Below are 22,785 nucleotides of genomic sequence, written 5' to 3'. Positions count from 1 at the left end.
CCATGGGATTCTCCAGGTAAGAATACTAGAGTGAGTTGCCATTTCCTTCTGCAGGGATCGAACCCAGGTCTCCTGCATGGCAGACAGACGCTTTAACCTCTGAGCCACCAGGGAAGCTTGATATGGGGAAGTTTCCTGGAACCAATTCCTGGGGGTACCCGGGGTCGATTGCACTGAAAACATCTTTTGTTCCCATCAAAGGGTTAATCTGCGCTCTGTGGTGGGGGTGGCTAGTTGATAAGTGATGCAATGGCACTCTGGGTTTCTGCCTGGTCTGGAGAGATGGCCTCGGAAGTGGTCACCGTTCCTTGGAATTCATCCTCTCCAAGAAGAAGGTGATTTCAGAAGTCACGACTCCGGGATGATAAGAGTCCAACAATGCCTGGTGAACGGCGCCATCTAGTGGTCTGAAGTATTCCATTCCAGGCTGGTGGCTGGATTTTGAAGGAAAGACTGACTTGAGTGAGATCTGGAGACTCGATTCTAAAGCTTTGGAGGAAGAGTCCCCGAGGTTCTCCCCAGACCTCTTCACAGGGTATGCGTTGAAAACGTGGGCTTCACTCCCCACTCCCTCTGTTGGGAGGGGTTTGCCTAGTCACTCACTTGACAAGTTTGTATCGTGTGCCTGCCGGTGACTCACCCGCCGCAGTTCCAGCCCTGGGGACGCCCCACGGGGCAAAGTGTTTAAAAATCCCTGACCGAAGGTCTAAACAGACATTTCTCCAAGGGAGACTCACAGGTGGCCGACAGGAACGTGAAAAGACACTGCATGTTGCTAACCATTAATATTAGAGAAATGCTAATTGGAACTACAATGAAGTATTACCTCACACTGGTCAGAATGACCATCATTAAAAAGTCCACAAACCATAAGTGCTGGAGAGGGTGCAGGGAAAAGGACCCTCCTGCACTGTTGGTGGGAATGTAAATTGGTACAGCCACTATGGAAACGGTATGGAAGTTCCTTTAAAAACTAAAAATAAGACTACCATATGACCCAGCAATCTCACTCCTGGGCATATATTTAGAGAAAACTATACTTTGAAAAGATACATGTACCCCGATGTTCATTGCAGAACTATTTATATTAGCCAAAACATGGTAAGTAAGTAAGTAAGTAAGTGAAGTCACTCACTTGTGTCTGACTCTTTGCAACCCCATGGACTGTAGCCCACCAGGCTCCTCTGTCCCTGGGATTCTCCAGGCAAGAATACTGGAGTGGGTTGCCATTTCCTTCTCCAAGACATGGAAGCAACCTAAATGTCCATCAACAGGTGAATTGACAAAGACGTGGTACATGTATACAGTGGAATGCTACTCAGCCGTGAAAAGGACGGAATGATGCCATTTGCGGTACCGTGGATGGATTTAGAGGTTATTATACTAAGTGAAGCAAGTCAGGCAGAGAAAGACAGCTATCGTGGGACATCACTTAGGTGTGGAATCTTAAGAGTGATACAGTGATCTTATTCACAAAGCGGAAGCTGACTCACAGACATAGAAACAAACGTGGTCACCAAAGGAGAAAGGGAGCGGGGAGGGATGAGACAGGAGTCTGAGATTAACAGATACACACTACTACATGGAACACAGACGATCGGCAAAGACCCACTGTGGGCCTCCCCGAGAGCTCTGCTGGTAAAGAAGCCGCCTGCAACGCGGGAGACCTGGGTTCGATCCCTGGGTTGGGAAGATCCCCTGGAGAAGGGAAAGGCTCCCCACTCCAGTATTCTAGCCTGGAGAATTCCACGGACTGTATAGTCCATGGGGTCACAAAGAGTCGGACACGACTGAGCGACTTTCTCTTTCAAAGATCTACTGTACAGCACAGGAAACTCCACTCAATATTCTGTAATAACCTAAATGGAAAAAGAACGCGGAAGAGAGCAGGTGTAAGTACCTGTAGAACCGAACCACTTTGCTGCACACCCGAAGAGAATACAAGATTGTAAATCAAGCACTCGGGAGAAGTGAAGTCGCTCAGTCCAAGCATTCAAGTGAAGTGAAGTCGCTCAGTCGTCTCCGACTCTTTGCGACCCCATGGACGCAGCCCACCAGGCTCCTCCGCCCCTGGGATTCTCCAGGCAAGAGTACTGGAGTGGGTTGCCATTTCCTTCTCCAGGGGATCTTTCCGACCCAGGGATCGAACCCAGGTCTCCCGCGTTGCAGGCAGACGCTTTAACCTCTGAGCCACCAGGGAAGCCCAAATCAAATATACTCCAATATAAAATAAAAATTAAATTTTAAAATAATAAAGAAGTGCATGCCCACATAGGCAGAAAGACCATAAAGAAAATAATAATAATAAAAAAATAAAATGGAGAGTAACTTAGATGTAATGAGTGCTCAGAAGAAAAATTAAGCAATGACCAGGGCGTTTGGAGGCGTCGGGGGAGGTGGGTTTCATGGAGCGAAAACAGGGAGGCCCTCGTGGAAGGTTCCATTTGCAAAAGGCCTGAAGGAGGGGAGGGGATGGTTTTCTGCAGCCACGTGGGGAAAAGCATTCTGGGAAGAAGGACCGGAAGTGCTTGTGAAACGCGAGGAGGCTGGGCGGTGAGAGCAGAGAGGGGTGGGCACAGAGTGGAGGGGAAGAGCGGTCAGAGTGGAGGTGACCGCGGGGAGGGGAGAAGGCCCGGCGGCTCCGGCTTCTGCTGGAACAGAATCAGGCGTCTGTGCTGACCCCGATGGGGGTGTCTTGGGAGATTTGAGCCTGTAAAAAACTGGAAGCCCAGTATTGTGTTTATTTAACACTGTGTCACAGGCTTATTCTCCAGGCTTACTTAGATCTCCTTTCCCCTCCTCCCGCCCAACACCGACTAACTTCTTGTGGGGCTTGAGAAAATACAAGTCAGCCCTGGTAAGCCGGCTCTGGTGTTCCCGACAGTCACAGAGGCGCGGTCACAGCGCAGCCGCACAATGGCTGGGACTGACCCACGCCTCCTTATCACCAGCTTTGCTCCCCAGGCTCGCTCTGTTCCTCCCGCCCCCGGACAAGGATCCCTGGGACACCCGATGGTTAGACCACCCCACTTCAGGACCACCTCCAACTCTGGCTGATTCCAGTTGCCCCTGCCCTCCCCGCCTTAGAATAAATCGGCACAGACCCAAGTCCTACAAAACCCCCTCCCCACACAGCCTCTTGCTGAGACTCCCCGTCGGTGTGCACACCCCCTTGTAACCGGTTTTGTCGGTTACAAAACCGACACTGACTTTGTGAGCCTGGTGGTCTTTTCCTCGAACTGGGGTCAGGCCTCAGTGTTGTGTGCACTCAGGCCGAAGAGGAGCTGGATGAAACGACCATTTCCTGCTCTTGCTGTTCAGTTGCTCAGTCATGTCCGACTCCTCGTGACCTCACAGACTGCATCGCGCCAGGCCTCCCTGTCCTTCACCATCACCCGGAGCTTGCTCAGATTCATGTCCATCGACTTGGTGATGCCATCCAACCATCTCATCCTCTGTCGTCCCCTTCTCCTTCTGCCTTCAATCTTTCCCAACATCAGGGTCTTTTTTAGTGAGTCAGCTCTTTGCATCAGGTGGCCAAAGTATTGGAGCTTCAGCTTCAGCATCAGTCCTTCTAGTGAATATTCAGGACTGATTTCTTTTAGGATTGACTGGTTTGATCCCCTTGTAGTCCAAGGGACTCTGAAGAGTCTTTTCCAGCAACACAGTTCAAAAGCACCAATTCTTCGGCACTCAGCCTTCTTTATGGTCCAACTCTCACATCCATACAAGACTAATGGAAAAACCATAGCTTTGACTAGATGGACCTTTGTTGGCAAAGTAATGTCTCTGCTTTTCAACATGCTCTCTAGGTTGGTCATAGCTTTTCTTCCAAAGAGCAAGAGTCTTTTAATTTCATGGCTGCAGTCACCATCTGCAGTGATTTTGAAGCCCCCCAAAATAAAGTCTGACACTCTTTCCACTGTTTCCCCATCCATTTGCCATGAATGCCATAATTTTCATTTTTTGAATGCTGAGTTTTAAGCCAACTTTTTCACTCTCCTTTTTCACTTTCATTAAGAGGCTCTTTAGCAGGGGGAAAATCAAGGCTCTTCTTCACTTTCTGCCATAAGGGTGGTGTCATCTGCATATCTGAGGTTATTGATATTTCTCCCGGCAATCTTAATTCCAGCTTGTTCTTCCTCCAGCCCAGCATTTCTCATCATGTACTCTGCATATAAGTTAAATAAGCAGGGTGACAATATACAGCCTTGACGTACTCCTTTCCAATTTTGAATCAGTCGGTTGTTCAGTGCCCAGTTCTAACTGTTGCTTCTTGACCTGCATACAGGTTTTGCAGGAGGTAGGTAAGGTGGTCTGGTATTCCCATCTCTTTTAGAAGTTTCCACAGTTTGTTGTGATCCACACGGTCAAAGGCTTTAGCATAGTCAATGAAGCAGAAGTAGATATTTTCCTGGAATTCCCTTGCTTTCTGTGATCCAGTAGACGTTGGCGATTTGATCTCTGGTTCCTACTGTACTTCCTGTTGCACAGTTCCTCAAGTCTAAAGCTGAGACATTGCATCCCACTCAAGTGTCTGGTGTACCCATTGGAGAGGGCTTCCCAGTGGCTCAGATGGCAAAGAATAAGCCTGCAATGTGGGAGACCTGGGTCCAATCCCTGGGTTGGGAAGATCCCCTGGAGGAGGGCATGGCTACCCACTCCAGTTTTCTTGCCTGGAGAATCCCATGGACAGAGGAGCCTGGCAGGCTACAACGGAGGAGCAGAGGCTACAGAGGAGTCTGAGGGGTAACAAAAAGTCGGACTCGACTGGAGTGACTTAGCGTGCACGCGTGCAAACGTTAGTAGCCTCTGGTGACCAGCGCTGGGTGAGACTGCAGTTTGGGTGGATGCGTCTGGATCCATCCCAGAGTGCGAGACCCTGCTGACCCTGAACAGGGAATAATTCTTCTACTTTCTCGGTGTCACAATGATCTGGGCCCCCAGGCTGCTTTGGCACGACCACATGGATGATGGTAACTCACCAAGTGGCAGTTTCCACAGGTTTCCATCGCCCTCATTGATCAGATCTGCGGGCTGCAGAAACGTGTGGCCAAGATCTCCTGATAAATCACAGTCCTCCGCCTGCCAAATGCTTAGATAAGCTGCTGCTGTAAGGCCCTATGGGCGGGAAGAGGCTGGCCTCACTGATCACATCCTTTTACCCGGCTGGTCTGCGGGGACGTTCGGCACGGAATTGTTCCGGTGTTGGGAGAACAGGACAGAGCCGCGCTGTGACTCTGCCTGTGAACCTGCTCCAGAAGAGCGAGCAGGGGGCGGGGGGGCTCGGGGGGGCTGTTCCTGGCTCTCCTGGCGGCCTCAGGCTAATTCCTCTTGAGCTGAGTTTCCACAACCAGAGACTCTGCCGCCCTTCTAGCTCTGCTGGAGCATCTTAGCGGCTTGCTTCCTTTCCGTCTCTGTCAATTTCGGATGCTTCTGATTTGTGAAAATTTCAGCTTGTTCTTGCTTTGCAGATATTCTCGCTATTCCATCTGATATTTCTGTAAGAGGCCCCTTTTCAGTTCATCTTCATCTTTCCTTGGGAATGCAATCTCCTGTATTCTCACGTCTCTTCTTCTCAAGGTCTTCACGTCTCTTCTGGGCCATGCTCTGGGCTACAAAGCTTTGTGTCATAATAGAAATTCGTTCCGCTTCAACACACAGGCTCAGAGGTGAATCCACGGGGCCGCGTCGAGGGATCAGTATCTGAGCAGATCCTGGGCTGCCATCTCTGGCCTGTTCGTTTCATTCTGGTCTTTTATTCTCTAGCTAACTTCTCCTGGTGCACCGCTGGTCCTCTAGATATGCTGGGACAGGATCTTCAGATAAGCCTGGCTGTGCGATCCCAGCTTTGGCTCAGCCTAGGATCTCTGCTCTGCAGGTTGCTATGTTAGGACGAAATGTGGTACCAATCACAGCTGATATGGGAGGAGACATTGCATTGGGAACCAGAGCCTTTGGTTCCTTCGAACCAAAGATGCGGGTGACATCAAAGAGGGAACGTCTCAGTGACAACTGATACCTGTGTCCCGGGCACGGAATAGATTTATGGGACTGAGAGAGAAAGACAGAAAGAGAGAGACAGGGTTGGGGGAGGGAGGGAGAGAGCAAGCGAGAACCGGATCAACGACGGGGAGGAAGTAGCTGAGGCCGTGAGACCAGGTAACCTGTGATGGACAACAGGCCAGGGGCCGGAGGACTGGAATGCAGTGTCCTGGTTTGATGTCTAGACTGTTGCTTTAATTTTAGTTACACTATCGGAAGGGAAGCTGGCTTGTGTGTTTAGCCGGCTGTGGCAGCTCTAAGCCACCCATTGCTGACAAGTGAGAGCCTCCGTTATAAATGGAAACAGGAACTGCCCGACGCTCATCAGCTGAAACTAAGTGCCCAGGTTTATTTTGGTGCCTATTAATTACCCACAGATCACCTATTTTCCTTATTGCTTGCAAATACATGCAGGGAATAAAAAGCTGGTGTGTTCTCCAAAAACACAACTGTTGAGTTTTCACGGCTGCGTCCCCGGAGTGGGCGTGATTTGGGTGTTTCATGATTCCTCTGAGGTTGGAAGCATCCTTTGGTGGGACCCTAATTTCCTGTGGCAGTTTGGCTGCCGAGGTTATTGAAGACATTGAGCCAACAGAATGTGCCTTAAAATACAGACAGTGGCAGTTTCCTAGGTTTGAGTTCTGCTCTTTTTTGCTCTCTCCCCGGGACCTCTCCCCACACTTGGTGCTTTAAGTCAGCCTCTGTCTACAGTTGACCGCGGTCTGACCTCGCTCTCTGGAATGCCCCGCCTGGTTCTGACATTCAGGGCAAATCCACATGCCCACCCAGCGGCATTCCTGACGGGATCACTTTCTCCTGAGCTCTTGAAAGAATCCTGCTTCAGCAACTCCCAGGCAGAGGTGGGAGAGGTGCTTTTTAAAAACAGATCTGACGCACACCAAGAACTTGTTCATTGGAAGGACTGATGCTGAGCCTGAAACTCCAATACTTTGGCCACCTCACGTGAAGAGTTGACTCATTGGAAAAGACTCTGATGCTGGGAGGGATTGGGGGCAGGAGAAGAAGGGGACGACAGAGGATGAGATGGCTGGGTGGCATCACCGACTCGATGCACATGAGTTTGGGTGAACTCTGGGAGATGGTGATGGACAGGGAGGCCTGGCGTGCTTTGATTCATGGGGTCGCAGAGTCGGACACGACTGAGCGACTGAACGGAGCTGAAGACCCGGCGTCACTGCCTCTGTGCCCTCCCACGCGTGGACTGTCCTGTGCTGAGCTGTTCCTCTCCTGTTCCCCCGATCCCTGAACATAGTACAGATCTTAAGGTCTTCTTGACCCAGGTCTGTACTTTGCTACGGACATGTAGTGCCTCCTACCCGCAGGGATTCTTATCACGTTAGCCTGTGTATTTCCTTCAAAGCAGGCATCGCAACCTGAAATTGTCTTCCTTGTTTATCTGTTTATCTATTTGCTGTCTGTCTCGTCCATCCAGAAGGTAAGGTCCGTGAGAGCATCGTCTCCTCCCAGCATCTGGAATGATGCTTGACCACATAGCAGGCCATGACATATTTGCTCAATGACCTACTTACAGGATCAGTCATTTAAAAATAAAAAAATTATTCATTTTATAAAGTTGAGTTTTCCATGAACTCATCATCTGTGTCAGTTTCCTGTCTTTCTTAAACAAAGATATTCTCCTAATTTAATTGGTATTATGTTGTTTAGATGCTAAGTTACATCTGACTCTTTGCGACCCCATGGACAGGTAGCCCACCCAGCTCCTCTGTCCATGGGATTATCCTGGCAAGAATACTGGAGTGGATTGCCATTTACTCCTCCAGGGGATCTTCCTGACCCAGGGATCAAACCTGCGTCGCCTGTGACTCCTGCATTAGCAGGCAGATTCTTTACCACTGAGCCACCTGGGAAGCCCCACATTTTTATAGTATTCTTTTTTTCCTATTAATATGTGAAGGAATCTATTAATGTGTCTAAGTCAATTCAGTACACGGTTGGCCTCTCATTCCTGCAATGTAATAACGTATCATTGATTTCATAATAAACATCAGTATTAAAATAGAATCTGTTACATGGATCATATAGTATTCTTTTTATATGAGACATAGCTATCTATCATTCAGGATCTTCAGTTCAGCTGAAAAACGGCCAAATGTAGAGCATTAAGTCGGATCAACTGCTGTTTCCTGGGGCTGAGTTTTTGGAAAGGCAGGGAGTCAGCTGTCATTTTGGTGACTGTTTTTAAAAAGACGAGGTGTGCTTGCTAAGGAATGAAGAGGATGCTGACAGGAGGTTATATCCTGTGCTGGCCGTGCCGCGTGTGCGTGTGCGTGTGCGTGCGCGCCTGTGCACGGGAGGGCCAAGGGCTGCCTGCCTCGGACAGCGGTGCCCAAGGGGCTGCCCGGGCCCTGCAGCTGCCTGGTGTCAGGCATAGTGAGAAGGCTGGCGGCTGGCAGACGGGCACCTCCAGTCGTGTGACGAAGAGTCAGCCCAGCAGGGTGTCTGGCGCTTCCTCTCCGGAAGATCGCCATCGAGTCCTCCAACAGCTCCTCAGATGAAAACCAAAGAGCACCAGCTTTTAAAAGCAAAACCCCAGGGCGAGCAAGGGGTGGGCTGAACTGGGAGATTGGAATGGACATATGTTCACTGTGCTTAGCCCCTCAGTCGTGTCCGACTCTTTGCGACCCCATGGACTGCAGCCCGCCAGGCTCCTCTGTCCACGAGGATTCTCCAGGCAAGACCACTGGAGTGAGCTCCATTTCCTTCTCCAGGGGATCTTCCCAACTCAGGGAATGAACCCACGTCTTCTGCGTCCCCTGCACTGGCAGGCAGGTTCTTCACCGCTGTGCCAAGGGGGAGGCCCCATACATTCATCACTGTGTATAAAAGAGGTAACTAATGAAAACCTCCTCTGTAGCACAGGAAACCCTACTCAGTGCTCTGTGGTGACCTGAATGGGAAGGAAATCCAAAAAAGCGGAGATACATGAGTCACCCTGCTGTACCCTAGAAGCTGACCCAACATTGTGACCCAACCAGACTCAGTAAAAATTAATTAAAAAGTCAAAACCCCTGAGTTTTCCTATTTGTTTAAATAAGTAAGTATAACATTTAAAATGTCTTCTAAAAGTTATAAAAGCCGAATTGGATTTATTTTTGTTGATTTCCATCTGCATGGAGAATCTTTTTTTCATCCGTCTATATGTGACCCAAGATCAGAAGTGGGTGCCAAGGCACAAAATGGGAGCAAAGCTCTATTTCAAGGAGTCTCTCATTGAGTAGAGGGAGCTAGCGACAGACAAAGACATAGGTCCTGGCAGTGTGGTGACAGTCACATGTTCCAGTGGGGAGACACAGGCTGTCAGGGGAGCAGTGCCTTCAATGAGTTTCTTGAGTTGAATTTTGAAAGATGAGTGATCAGTCAACAGATGAAGCGCTAAGGAAGGACGCTAACAGTTTTGATTGCATACAACTGAAAATTTACATGTGCAAACAACAGTGGTTGATATCTACTGAGCATTTAATATGTGCCTGCTGTGGGAGAAGGCAATGGCACCCCACTCCAGCACTCTTGCCTGGAAAATCCCATGGACGGAGGAGCCTGGTAGGCTGTAGTCCATGGAGTCATTAAGAGTTGGACACGACTGAGCGACTTCACTTTCACTTTTCACTTTCATGCGTTGGAGAAGGAAATGGCAACCCACTCCAGTGTTCTTGCCTGGAGAATCCCAGGGACGGGGGAGCCTGATGGGCTGCCATCTATGGGGTCGCACAGAGTTGGACACGACTGAAGCGACTTAGCAGCAGCAGCCGCAGCTATGGGTTTTCCATGGTCGTCCTTTATCAGATTATGGATGCTCAGCTTGGATCAGTTTTGAAAACTCATTGCTTCCCCTGTGGCTCAGCAGTAAAGAATCTGCCTCTAACGCAGGGGACACAGGAAACACGGGTCAGATCCCTGGGTCAGGAAGATTCCCTGGAGGAGGAAATGGCAACCCACTCCAGTATTCTTGCCTGGGAAATTCCATGGACAGAGGAGCCTGATGGGCATTCATAGGGTCGCAACACAGTTGAACATGACTGAGGGACTGCGCATGCCACCTAGCAAGAAAAGGCTGATCGTCAGAATAGCGTCCTCTAACGCAGAATAGACTCGTGGAGCCAGGGGGAGAGGGGAAGCGGCAGGGACAGACTGGAGTTTAGCAGGAGCAGATGCAAGCTATTTGATGTAAGACGGGTGAGCAGCAAGGTCCTGCCGTATGAAACAGGAAGTGTACGCAGTGTCCCGTGACAAGCCACAGCGGGAGAGACTGTGAAAGGGAATATGCATGTATTACAACCGAATCACTCTGATGTCAGCAGAAACCAACACCACGTTGTAAATCAGCTATGAGAGTGAAGCTGTTAGTCGCTCGGTCGTGTCTGACTCTTTCTGGCCCCATGGACTATACTTCAATAAAATAAAAGGACAGTGTTCTCCATCGTGATACAGCAAAACAGTAACAAATCAGTGGCCTAGTTTGTAAGAAATTCCTGGAATACACGAAGACATCATGGGTGAATCTGTTTCTCCAGGGCCGCAAAGAACAGCCTGAACTTTGATGATTTGCTTGCTCGATTCAAGGGTAGATGGTGGGCTGCTTCTCTGCCAATCAGATTATTTCACCGGCCAAATCATCGTGGAGAAGAGCCGTTGCTTCTGCACGTGGTACTATTTGTCTGGAGTCACAGGAAAGTTCAGCAGAGAAGGAGCGTGGGGGACCGTGCCTGACTTCCATTCCCCAAAAAGTTGGGTGCCCCTTGACCTCTCAGACCAGCTTCTCTGTCTGTACAAGGATATTATCGCAGACCTCGGCGTGACTACGTTATCCCTGGATGACGTTCATTAAGACCGCAGTGGGTCTTCTTTGTGGAGAGGGAGGGCAGAGCAGGAAGAAGACATCTGTTACTTCTGTGAGTGAAGCCTTCTAAAAATATTTCTCGTTCAGTGACCACTTGTTCCTTTGACCTCTTTGATCTTTTACTCTGGAAATAGGACCTTCTAAGTGAAGAACTGATGCTTTTGAACTGTGCTGTTGGAGAAGACTCTTGAATTGCAAGGAGATCCAACCAGTCCACCCTAAAGGAGACCAGTCCTGATTGTTCGTTGGAAGGACTGATGCTGAGGCTGAAACTCCAATACTTTGGCCACCTCATGTGAAGAGTTGACTCATTGGAAAAAACTCTGATGCTGGGAGGGATTTGGGGCAGGAGGAGAAGGGGACGACCGAGGATGAGATGGCTGGATGGCATCACTGACTCGATGGACGTGAGTCTGAGTGAACTCTGGGAGTTGGTGATGGACAGGGAGGCCTGGTATGCTGCGATTCATGGGGTCGCAAAGAGTCGGACACGACTGAGCGACTGAACTGAACCGAAGTGCCCTAGTCCCCTTCCGTGTTTGTAAAATGGTGGTGACGCCTGAGCCACAGAAGCGGAGACCTCACTTTGCGTCCGCAGCTCTTAGAGATGAGAGGTTGTGGGGAGTAAGGGAGGAAATCTTCCTATACTTGCAAAATCTGAAGAACTTCAGATACAAAAATTACGTTGGTTCCATTGATTCTCAAGAAATATTCCTGAAGCTCAGTGATCAAGTCCGACACGTCCTGTGCTTCAGTGAACTGTGGATGGGTCAACGTGGCAGAATAGACCGTCTCAGCAAGCAGCCACCTCTGCAATCCACTTCACAGCTGATGTTGGGGCCAGGCAGAGAAGACCCCATGAGGTTTAGAAATGTCTGTGTGACTGTGGAGTCTTGAAAGCTTTAGGGCTTTCCAGGGGACTGTACTGTGAAAGTCACTGGGCTCTCAGAGTCCCTGGGACGGCAAGGAGATCACGGGCTATGCTGTCGGGAGACATGGGCTCTTGATTTCAAGGAGACCCTTCCACTTTGTCTTCCTCTCTCTTCCTCCTCCCTTTCCCCTTCCCCTCTTTTCTCCTCTTCCTTTATCTCTTTTTCTTCTTCTTATAAATAAGTACTCACCTTCCCTCTTCACATTCAAAGAATAAAGTATGCTCACTGAGGAAAGTGACGACACAGGGTGGCCCTTGTTCCAGAATTAAGCTTGAGTTAGAAATCTGGGGGACTGCCCTGGCAGTCCAGAGGTTAGGACTCTGGGCTCCCACTGCAGGGGACACAGGTTTGATCCCGGGTAAGATCCCACAAGCCCTCTGTGCAGTGTGGCCCCCCAAATTGTTCTGTTTTTAAAAATTAAATAAAAAAAACAACAGGTAACTAAGACTACTTGGGGTCCAAAACCACTGCAGATGGTGACTGCAGCCATGAAATTAAAAGACGCTTGCTCCTTGGAAGAAAAGCTGTGACCAACCTAGACAGCATATTCAAAAGCAGAGACATGCCTTTGTCGACAAAGATCCGTCTAGTCAAAGCTATGGTTTATCCAGTGGTCATGTATGGATGTGAGAGTTGGACTGTAAAGAAAGCTGAGCACAGAAGAATTGATGTTTTTGAACTGTGGTTTGGAGAAGTGTCTTGAGAGTCCCTTGAACTACAAGGAGATTCCAACCAGTCCATCCTAAAGGAGATCAGTCCTGGGTGTTCATTGGAAGGACTGATGATGAAGCTGAAACTCCAATACTTTGGCCACCTGATGCGGAGAGCTGACTCATTTGAAAAGACCGTGATACTGGGAAAGATTGAGGGCAAGAGGAAAAGGGGACAACAGAAGATGAGATGGTTGGATGGCATCATCAACTCGATGGACATGAGTTTGGGTAAACTCCGGGAGTTGGTGATGGACAGGGAGGCCTGGCGTGCTGCAGTCCATGGGGTTGCAAAGAGTCCAGATGACTGAACTGAGAACTATCTGTCCTCCCGAAGGCTGGTAAATACATTGTATCTGCAAGTTCACTTTTACAGTCTGGAGTTTTCAAATGAAGGCCAATCAAATGAATTAAGGGGTATTTATTTAGCCAGACACTGCTGTGTAGTGAGAGGTATATAGCTATAATTTAGTGAACATTTTATGTCTTTCTCCGGTGCTAATTCCCTTTCTAGTATTCATTCATCTGTTGCGGACTCTTTCAAAGGTATTTTTGGCACTTTTATGTACCAGATGCTGTTCTAAGTATCAGAGGCACAACAGGGATCAAAGCAAAAACCTTGCCCTTGTGAAGCTTTCATCTCTGTCTCTCTGTATGTGTGTGTGTATGTGGGGGGTGGGGGAGAGACAGACAGAGACAAACAGTAAGAGAGAGAGGCCCACAGAGAGATCAAACAAACTGGCAAAATACACGCGTCATACAGCGACGAATATGGAGTGAATAGGACTGGGATGGGGCTAGCACAGGAGGAGAAGGAAGGCTGCATTTGGAATAAGACAGTCAGGTGACCTGCAGGGGTGGGGCCGGAGCCTGGAGGCTGTGGGGGTGTCAGCGGACGGGACAGCCAGTCCTGACATGGGCGTGGGTCTGTATTGTTTGAACAACAGCAAGGCTTCCGAGTGGCCCGAGGATATGTGGGCACGAAGCGGCAGGGCTAAGATCTGGGGCTGCCAGAGACCAGATCACAGGGGCCCGCAGGCTGGCCTGAGTCTTCTTGGCTCCGTTTCCAACTTCCCTGACCCAAGCTGTGCTTGGACCAGTGAAACGCACGAGGAACCGCTCTGGGTCCCTCCTCTAGGGAAGCTTGAAGAGCTAGTTTTTTCCCTCTGCCATGATGTTCTGGACAGAGGCCACATTTAAAAACTGAGATCTGATGTGAAGATAAGACAGAACGGAATTGCAGGCTCTCTGGGGTAGATTTGTAGTGTGAGTGAGAAATACATTCAAGGGCCTCCTTCTCCAGCCTGTTTCTGGACTGGCCTTGTGCTGGTTGCATCTGCAAAGCCTTTTATATAGTGTTGTTAAAAGTTAAAGTGTCCACTGCTGTTTAGTCGCTCAGTCACATCTGACTCTTTGTGGCCTCCCGGACTGTAGCCCACCAGGCTCCTCCGTCCGTGGGATTCTCCAGGTAAAAATACTGCAGTGGGTTGCCATGTCCTCCTCCAGGGGATCTTCCCAGGGATCGAACCTGCTTCTCCTGCATTGAAGGTGGATTCTTTACCACTGAGCCACCTGGGAAGCCGTGAATTGTCCAAAAACCTAAGTGTGGGGAGGCTCCTGGAGCAGCTAACGCCACCCCCTTCTGCAGCGGAGCCTTCGCAGGCTGTCGTGCCATCACAGCGATAGCTGCCTGGTTTGTCTGCCTGCCAGGTCGTTTCCCCGGGCTGAGGCCGAAGTAATGTTTCGACGTGTAAATTTAATAACGTCTCGTTCCTATTTAAAGTCCTTCTGCGGAAAAGTGAGGAAATACATGAAGAGTCTGGGAAGGTGGTGCTTCAAAGGTATCGAAAGGGAATTCTGCACGATGTCATGGTGTCATTTCCAGGTAGTGGACTTGGGGTGATTTCTAATGCCCTTCTTTGTGTTCTTCCACATTAAAAATGTTTTTGAGAAATCCCATAGTCCAAAAAAGAAAAAAGAAGCCCTTCACCAGCTCCCTGTTTCTCGATGGGGCAGATTAAAGATGGTCCAGGATTTTGGGGGCTCCTCCCATTGAGAGATCAGGCTTCATTTTTTTTAAAAATAAAGTTTTAAAAATTTTGTTTGTTTATTCATTAATTTTATTTTTAATAATTATTTTATTAAAATTTTCTTATTAAGGTTTTTATTTTAACACTTATTTATTACTTTTTATTTTTATTTATTTTTAATTCTGGATCTTAGTCTCCTGATGAGGGATCGAAACTACAGCCCAGCGCTGGAAGCATGGAGTCTTAACCACTGGACGGCCAGGGACGTCCCAGCTTCGTTTCTTGGTTGACATGAAGATGGCATGTTAATGAATAAATCATTTCTTAACTTATCCAATAAGAGCCTGGAGATTTTAATAGTGTTATTTTCCAGGACAAGATCAGGGACTTGTATGAGTCAGAGTTCTACTTGTAAGCAAAGGAACAATTCCTTGATGACACGAGTAGAAAAGGAATTTATTGAACATGTATCGCGTAACTCACGGGACTTCTGGGAAGACCTGAGAACCAGGTTTGAGCGAGAATGTGCCGCTTGGGGCAGCACTGAAAAGCACAGAGTGGGAGCGGCTGGGATTTGCTTCACGGAAAAAAGCAGTTAAGAGAAACAGCGCAGCCTCCATATTCTGTGTCTTTTCCCTGTGCTTTTGAGGGAGACAAGTTTCACACGACTTTAATCAGCACAATAACCTCATGATTGTTCCATTCCTAATCTCTAGTCCCATGGACTGCAAGGAGATCCAACCAGTCCATCCTAAAGGAAATCAGTCCTGAATATTCACTGGAAGGGCTGATGCTGAAGCCGAAGCTCCAATACTTTGGCCGTGTGATGTGAAGAGCCGACTCATTGGACAAGACCCTGATGCTGGCAAAGCTTGAAGGCAGAGGAGGAAGGGGCGGGACAGAATGGGATGGCTGGATGGCATCACGGACTCAGTGGACATGAGTCTGGGTAAACTCCGGGAGTTGGTGATGCACAGGGAGGCCTGGCGTGCGGCAGTCCATGGGGTCACAGAGAGTCACACCTGACTTAGCGACTGAACGACAGCAGTCCATTGCTGGCTGGTCATGCAGAGTCCACGTGGACCGCGCCTGCGCTGTGAGCGGCCCTGACTCTTCGTCTCTCGCTCCTGTTCGGCAGCCTGTGCTTCCATCTCTGGACACGTGCTCTGCGCGGCTCCTGCGGCCTCCACCCTCTCCCAGGTTGCCGCCTGCTTGCTCACATCCCTCCTGGCCCTCTTCTTCTCTTCTCCTCTTATTCTCTCGGTCTTCCTCACGCCATCCTCCTGCTTCCCATTTGCTTCTCTCTCAATGCCCACAGCCAGGAGGCCAGGAGGGATTTCATTCCTGCCCATGGCTTTGTAATTAATAAATTGATGATTTCAAAGCCTTTAGCTGTCTCCTGAGCTTTCAACCAGCAGACAGCTGACAGCCCCTCCGGGATGAGCCATGGCCCCTCACCCACCCACCCGCGCTGCTCCTCCCGAATCCTCTGACTCAGGGAAGGGCAGCAGCATTGATTCACTGGCTGAGGCAGACATCTCGGTATCATCTCTGAGTCTCCCCTCCTCTGATCCTCCACGTCAGGCCCGAGGTTCCGTCTCTGCTCTTTCTTAAACGTTTCTGAAATATACTCAGCTCTTTGCTGTCGTTCAGTCACTAAGTCATGTCCAGCTCTTTGCGAACCCATGGACTGTAGTACGCCAGGCTTCCCTGTCCTTCACCATCTCCCAGAGTTTGCTCAAACTCACGTTCATCGAGTCAGTGATACCATCCAACCATCTCGTCCTCTGTCGTCCCCTTCTCCTCCTGCCCTCAATCTTTCCCAGCATCAGGGTCTTTTCCAGTGAGTCAGCTCTTCACATCAGGTGGCCAAAGTGCTGGAGTTTCAGCTTCAGCATCAGTCCTTCCAATGGATATTCAGGACTAATCTCCTTTTGGATGGACTGGTTGATTCTCTTTGCAGTCCCAGGAACTCTTGAGAGTCTTCTCCAGCACCACAATTTGAAAGCATCAGTTCCTTGGTGCTCAGCCTTCTTTATGGTCCAACTCTCATATCTGTACACAACTACTGGAGAAGCCTTAGCTTTGACTAGACTGCCCTTTGTCAGCAAAGTGATGTCTCTGCTTTTTAATATGCTATCTAGGTTTGTCATAGCTTTTCTTCCAAGGAGCAAACATCTTTTAATTTCATGGCTGCAGTTACCATCCACAGTGGATTTTAGAGCCCCACTCTACTCAGCTGCATCAAAACTTAAATTAGTTTAAACCAGCCCCACCCCTCACCTGGATCACTGCAATAAACTCTAAATAAGTGTCTTTGCTCCAAGCTCCCTCACACACCTTGCTCCTGCCCTCACTTCAGTAGAAGCAGAGTGCTAAAGCATGCATTAGACCCCATCTGTTCGCTGCATGTGACTGTGGGCTGATTCCCAAGTGGTTCTAAGAAAACCCAAACTTCTCAGACAAACTATGACCTATGGGTTGACTCTGCTCCCTGACATGTTCTTGTACAGCTCACAAGCTACAGATGATTTTACACTTTAAAATTGTTGAAAGAAGTCAATAGAATGTGACATGTGAAAATTATATGAACTTTATTCAAAATATACAAAGAACTCTTACCAACAGGAAAACAAAACAATCCAATTAAAAAATGGACAAACGATCTTAACGGTCACCTCATCGAGGATACACAGATGGCAGATAAACATCTATGTTGAATCTCATAGGCCACTCATTTCAGTTCAGTGCGACCCCGTGAATCGCAGCACGCCAGGCCTCCCTGTTCATGACCAACTCCCGGAGTTCACTCAGATTCATATCCATCGAGTCGGTGATGCCATCCAGCCATCTCGTCCTCTGTCGTCCCCTTCTCCTCCTGCCCCCAATCCCTCCCAGCATCAGAGTCTTTTCCAATGAGTCAACTCTTCGCATGAGGTGGCCAAAGTACTGGAGCTTCAGCCTCAGCATCAGTCCTTCCAAAGAAATCCCAGGGCTGATCTCCTTCAGAATGGACTGGTTGGATCTCCTTGCAGTCCAAGGGACTCTCAAGAGTCTTCTCCAACACCACAGTTCAAAAGCATCAATTCTTCGGTGCTCAGCCTTCTTCACAGTCCAACTCTCACATCCATACATGACCACTGGAAAAACCATAGCATTGACTAGACGGACCTTTGTTGGCAAAGTAATGTCTCTGCTTTTCAATATGCTATCTAGGTATGATCTAAATCAAATCCCTTATGATTGATTATACAGTAGAAGTGAGAAATAGATTTATGGGACTAGATCTGATAGAGTGCGTGATGAACTATGGATGGAGGTTCGTGACATTGTACAGGAGACAGGAATCAAGACCATCTCCAAGAAAAAGAAATGCAAAAAAGCAGAATGGCTGTCTGAAGGAAGAGAAGCCAAAAGCAAAGGAGAAAAGGAAAGATATACTCATCTGAATGCAGAGTTCCAAAGAATAGCAAGGAGAGATAAAAAAGCCTTCCTCAGTGATCAATGCAAAGAAATAGAGGAAAACAATAGAATGGGAAAGACCAGAAATCTCTTCAAGAAAATTAGAGATACCAAGGGAACATTTCATGCAAAGATGGGCTCAACAAAGGACAGAAATGGTATGGACCTAACAGAAGCAAAAGATATTAAGAAGAGGTGGCAAGAATACACAGAAGAACTGTACAAAAAAGATCTTCATGACCAAGATAATCACGATGGTGTGATCACTCATCTAGAGCCAGACATCCTGGAATGTGAAGTCAAGTGGGCCTTAGAAAGCATCACTATGAACAAAGCTAGTGGAGGTGATGGAATTCCAGTTGAGCTCTTTCAAATCCTGGAAGATGATGCTGTGTAAGTGCTGCACTCAATATACCAGCAAACTTGGAAAACTCAGCAGTGGCTGCAGGACTGGAAAAGGTCAGTTTTCATTCCAATCCCAAAGAAAGGCAATGCCAAAGAATGCTCAAACTACCACACAATTGCACTCATCTCACATGCTAGTAAAGTAACATTCAAAATTCTCCAAGCCAGGCTTCAGCAATACATAAACCATGAACTTCCAGATGTTCAAGCTGGATTTAGAAAAGGCAGAGGAACCAAAGATCAAATTGCCAACATCCACTGGATCATTGAAAAAGCAAGAGAGTTCCAGAAAAACATCTATTTCTGCTTTATTGACTATGCCAAAGCCTTTGACTGTGTGGATCACAATAAACTGTGGAAAATTCTTTAAGAGATGGGAATACCAGACCGCTTGACCTGCCTCTTGAGAAACCTATATGCAGGTCAGGAAGCAACAGTTAGAACGGGACATGGAACAACAGACTGGTTCCAAATAGGAAAAGGAGTACATCAAGGCTGTATATTGTCACCCTGCTTATTTAACTTCTATGGAGAGTACATCATGAGAAACGCTGGGCTGGAAGAAGCACAAGCTGGAATCAAGATTGTCGGGAGAAATGTCAATAACCTCAGATATGCAGATAACACCACCCTTATGGCAGAAAGTGAAGAGGAACTCAAAAGCCTCTTGATGAAAGTGAAAGAGGAGAGTCAAAAAGTTGCCTTAAAGCTCAACATTCAGAAAACTGTGATCATGGCATCTGGTCCCATAACTTCATGGCAAATAGATGGGGAAACAGTGGAAACAGTGGCTGACACTATTTTTGGGGGCTCCCAAATCACTGCAGATGGTGACTGCAGCCATGAAATTAAAAGACGCTTGCTCCTTGGAAGAAAAGCTATGACCAACCTAGACAGTATATAAAAAAGCAGAGACATTACTTTGCCAACAAAGGTCTGTCTAGTAAAGGCTGTGGTTTTTCCATTGGTCATGTATGAACGTGAGAGTTGGACTACAGAGAAAGCTGAGTGCCGAAGGATTGATGCTTTTGAACTGTGGTGTTGGAGAAGACTCCTGAGAGTCCCTTGGACTGCAAGGAGATCCAACCAGTCCATCCTAAAGGAGATTAGTCCTGAGTGTTCATTGGAAGGACTGATGCTAAAGATGAAACTCCAATACTTTGGCCACCTGATGTGAAGAAGTGACTCATTGGAAAAGACCCTGATGCTGGGAAAGTTTGAGAGCAGGAGGAGAAAGGGGTGGCAAAGGATGAGATGGTTGGATTGTCCATTACTGACTCAATGGACATGAGTTTGAGCAAGCTCTGGGAGCTGGTGATGGACAGGGAGGCCTGGCATGCTGCAGTCCATGTTGTTGCAAAGAGTCAGACACGACCGAGCCACTGAACTGAAATATGACAATTAATTTTACAATTCAACTTGGCTAAGCCCTGGTACCCAGGTTTTGTTCAAATACTATTCTGAATGTCGTTGAGAAGGTATTGTTTAGCTGTGATTAACCTTTAAGTCAGATTATCCTTGATAGTGCGGGTGGCCGTACCCAGCCAGTTGAAGGCCTTAAGAGGAAACACTGAGGTTCCCCGAGAAAGGAGTTCAGCTTCCAGACTGTCTTCAGAGTCAAGGCTCCAACACCAACTTTTCCCTGGTTGCTAGCCTGCTGGCACATCCTACAGGTTGGGACTTGCCAGGACCCACAACTGTGTGCGCCAATTTCTTCAAATAAATTCCTCTCTCTCTCTTCCTCCTGTTGCTTCTATTTCTCTGGAGAACCTGGCTACTAATGTAACTTTCTCTCTCTTGTTGAACATTGCGGATTTAAATATGCTGTTCTGGGTGAAGATATATTCGGGATGAAGATATTTTTACTTGGAAAACTCTCTTCAGTATTAGAGTGAAAATTGCCACTCCTCTGGTTTTGGGGTTAGTATTTTCAGTGACTACTTCAGTAAACACCCACCTTCAGGTTTTATTCTGTTTTGGGGAGGAGGCGCGGTGTGGCCTTGCTGAAAGATGCAGGATCTTAGCTCCTTCACCAGACTTAGTTCCTGCACTCCTGGCCTCTACAGTGGAAGCCTGGAGTCTTAACCACAGGACCACCAATCCTCAGGTTAGGTAAGCATTTGCCAGTGCGGAAAGTAGAAAGACTTCTGGCGTTGGAAAGCTTGCTGGAACCAGGTTATCTTTGAAACCACAATCTTGGGTTCCACGGGAAGCATATACACTCAGCACAAGAAGGCGGTGATAGTCTGAAAAGTACCCCTTGGGAATCTGAAGTAGGTGCATCTATCTTTAGCCAACGGCAGCTTCAGCGATAACGCCAAGAAATGGTCTACCAAAACCTTCCTTCCATTTATAGACTTGCTTGCCCACTTTGGCTAAATGCACAATTGATGTTTATTTTGCTTCTAAAATTGTTTGCTATTGTTTCACACATTGTAACAGCAATTAAGGAATTTTGTTTTAAAGAGAAAAAATGGACTTACAGCCCCCCTACTGTAGAAACTCATTTTGTTGAGCCTTTTCTTTTAACAAATATTTACTTAATTGGCAGCACTGGCTCTGAGTTGTGGCACGTGGGCTCTTCAGTTGCAGCGTATGGGATCTAGTTCCCTGCTCGGGGATCCAGGGAACCTCGGACCCCTGAGCTGGGACGGCCAAGCTCTTTTTAGCCACTGGACCAGCAGGGGAGTCCCTTGTTGAGCCTTTATAAGGACAGAAACCAAAAAGAAAAGGCTGGCAGACCTTGGAATTCAGGGCAGAAGGCCTCTGGAGAGGGTAAAAGCACACAGAAATTGAGGAGTTGAAATTCTCCCCAGGGCAGGGTGGGACTGAAAGAGCATTCAGCCCTCTTGGAACCCCCCCAGGGCTGTTTGGTTTTTCCGAACAGTCATCTCAGTGGGCTCTTCCCAGGCTCAACAATCTGCTGCCCATTTCTGTGTTTCGTCTTTCAGAGCCCCAGCTCAGGAGGGTTTGGCAGCTACAAGAAGGTTGAGCTCCACGGACACAGGAAACGGCCTGTGGCTACACTGGAGCCTGAGTGCAGGTGAGTGGGGCCATAGCCGGGCCACCCAGCACGGGTCAGCTGTCCCTCAGAGCTGCCGGCTCCTCGTCAGCAGCCTGCTGGTCTCCTTACTCTAAGGGTCGAGACTGTGGCAAGAAGGTAACACTGTCCAAGGCCGTCCTAACCTAGTGATGCAGGGAGCTGATGAGAGGTGGGGACAAATGGCAAGCAAACTAATTTGTTTTCATTGTCGCCCCCGCCTGGGCTGGACACTTTGCACATCAGCGGCGGAGGAGAGCGATGAAGCTCGCTGCTGGGGATGAGCCATCCTGGCCATTCAACTGCTCCTGCCTCTTTTTCCTTTGGTAACAGTAACAATAATGATGCTGATGCTAGAGCTATGATGAAGGTTCAGTTATGATGCATGAAGTACTTAGAACAGCCAGGAACATACTAAGTGCTACAGACACGTGTGCTGTTACTATCTTTACTTAAGTAATAATTTGACCCGCACCCTGCTCTTCCTTTCCCACTGAGGAAACTAAGGCTCATCGGGATTAAGTCAATTACCGGAGATGGCGGAGCCTGAAACCAAACTCAGATTTAACTGACAGCCGTGTTTGCTTCTCGGAACATGACTGGGCCTGCTCACTGCTATTGAAGTCCTCTCTTGCTTGCCAGCTTAAGCCTGTTTGTTCTCTTTGAAATCCTACATGAGGGAGGCTCTGCCTTTAATCCGTCATTCCACCCATCCTTGGGGGGAGATTCATGGGGGTGTGGGCACTTCCCCATACACACTCCTCTCATCGACCTAATCTGGCCCTTCTGATAATTGTCTATGCTTCCTCTGACTTCCAGAAAGCAGGGGATAACCACAACTAAATAGAACAAATACTCTGAGAAGCAGGAGCCCTATCAGACTGCTGGACCTAGGGGAGCAATTGGCCTGTTAGGACAGTGATGACCAACAGAAACAGTGTAAACACGAACCTTAAAGGTATTTGAAATTTTTCTAATAGCTCTATAAAAAGGTAAAAAAAACAAAGGCGAAATTAATCTTAACAATATTTAACCGAATAGATCCAAAATATAGTTTTGATCTGGAATCAATATAAAATTATTCATGATATATATCTCTTACATACACATCTCATAACATGTATCTCATTTTATATATATATATATATTGTTCAACCCCATGGACTGTAGCCCGCCAGGCCATCGTGCCCTCCACCGTCTCCCAGGAATTTGCTCAAGTTCATGTCCTTTAAGTCCAGGGATACAAGGGTGAAATCCATTGTGTATCTCACACATGCAGCCC

The 22,785-nt window shown here is 48.0% G+C and overlaps 1 protein-coding gene across 2 annotated transcripts in view; it reads left to right on the top strand.

Moving 5' to 3' along the window:
- The window catches only part of PRKAR1A (protein kinase cAMP-dependent type I regulatory subunit alpha), a 44,096-nt gene that overhangs the window by 1,919 nt on the left and 19,392 nt on the right, over positions 1–22,785 (top strand). The window contains exon 2 of one of the 2 annotated variants that reach the window (XM_052658791.1): positions 21,415–21,506. The exons of the other annotated variant lie outside the window; for it this stretch is intronic. The gene's annotated coding sequence lies outside the window, so the exon portion shown is untranslated. The remainder of the gene's footprint in view (positions 1–21,414; positions 21,507–22,785) is intronic. 2 annotated transcript variants of the gene reach the window in all.

This window comes from Budorcas taxicolor, chromosome 19, assembly GCF_023091745.1.
Source record: "Budorcas taxicolor isolate Tak-1 chromosome 19, Takin1.1, whole genome shotgun sequence".
Classification (NCBI taxonomy): domain Eukaryota; kingdom Metazoa; phylum Chordata; class Mammalia; order Artiodactyla; family Bovidae; genus Budorcas; species Budorcas taxicolor.
Note: the sequence above shows the minus strand (reverse complement) of the source record. Positions and strands in the feature narration are given on the sequence as shown.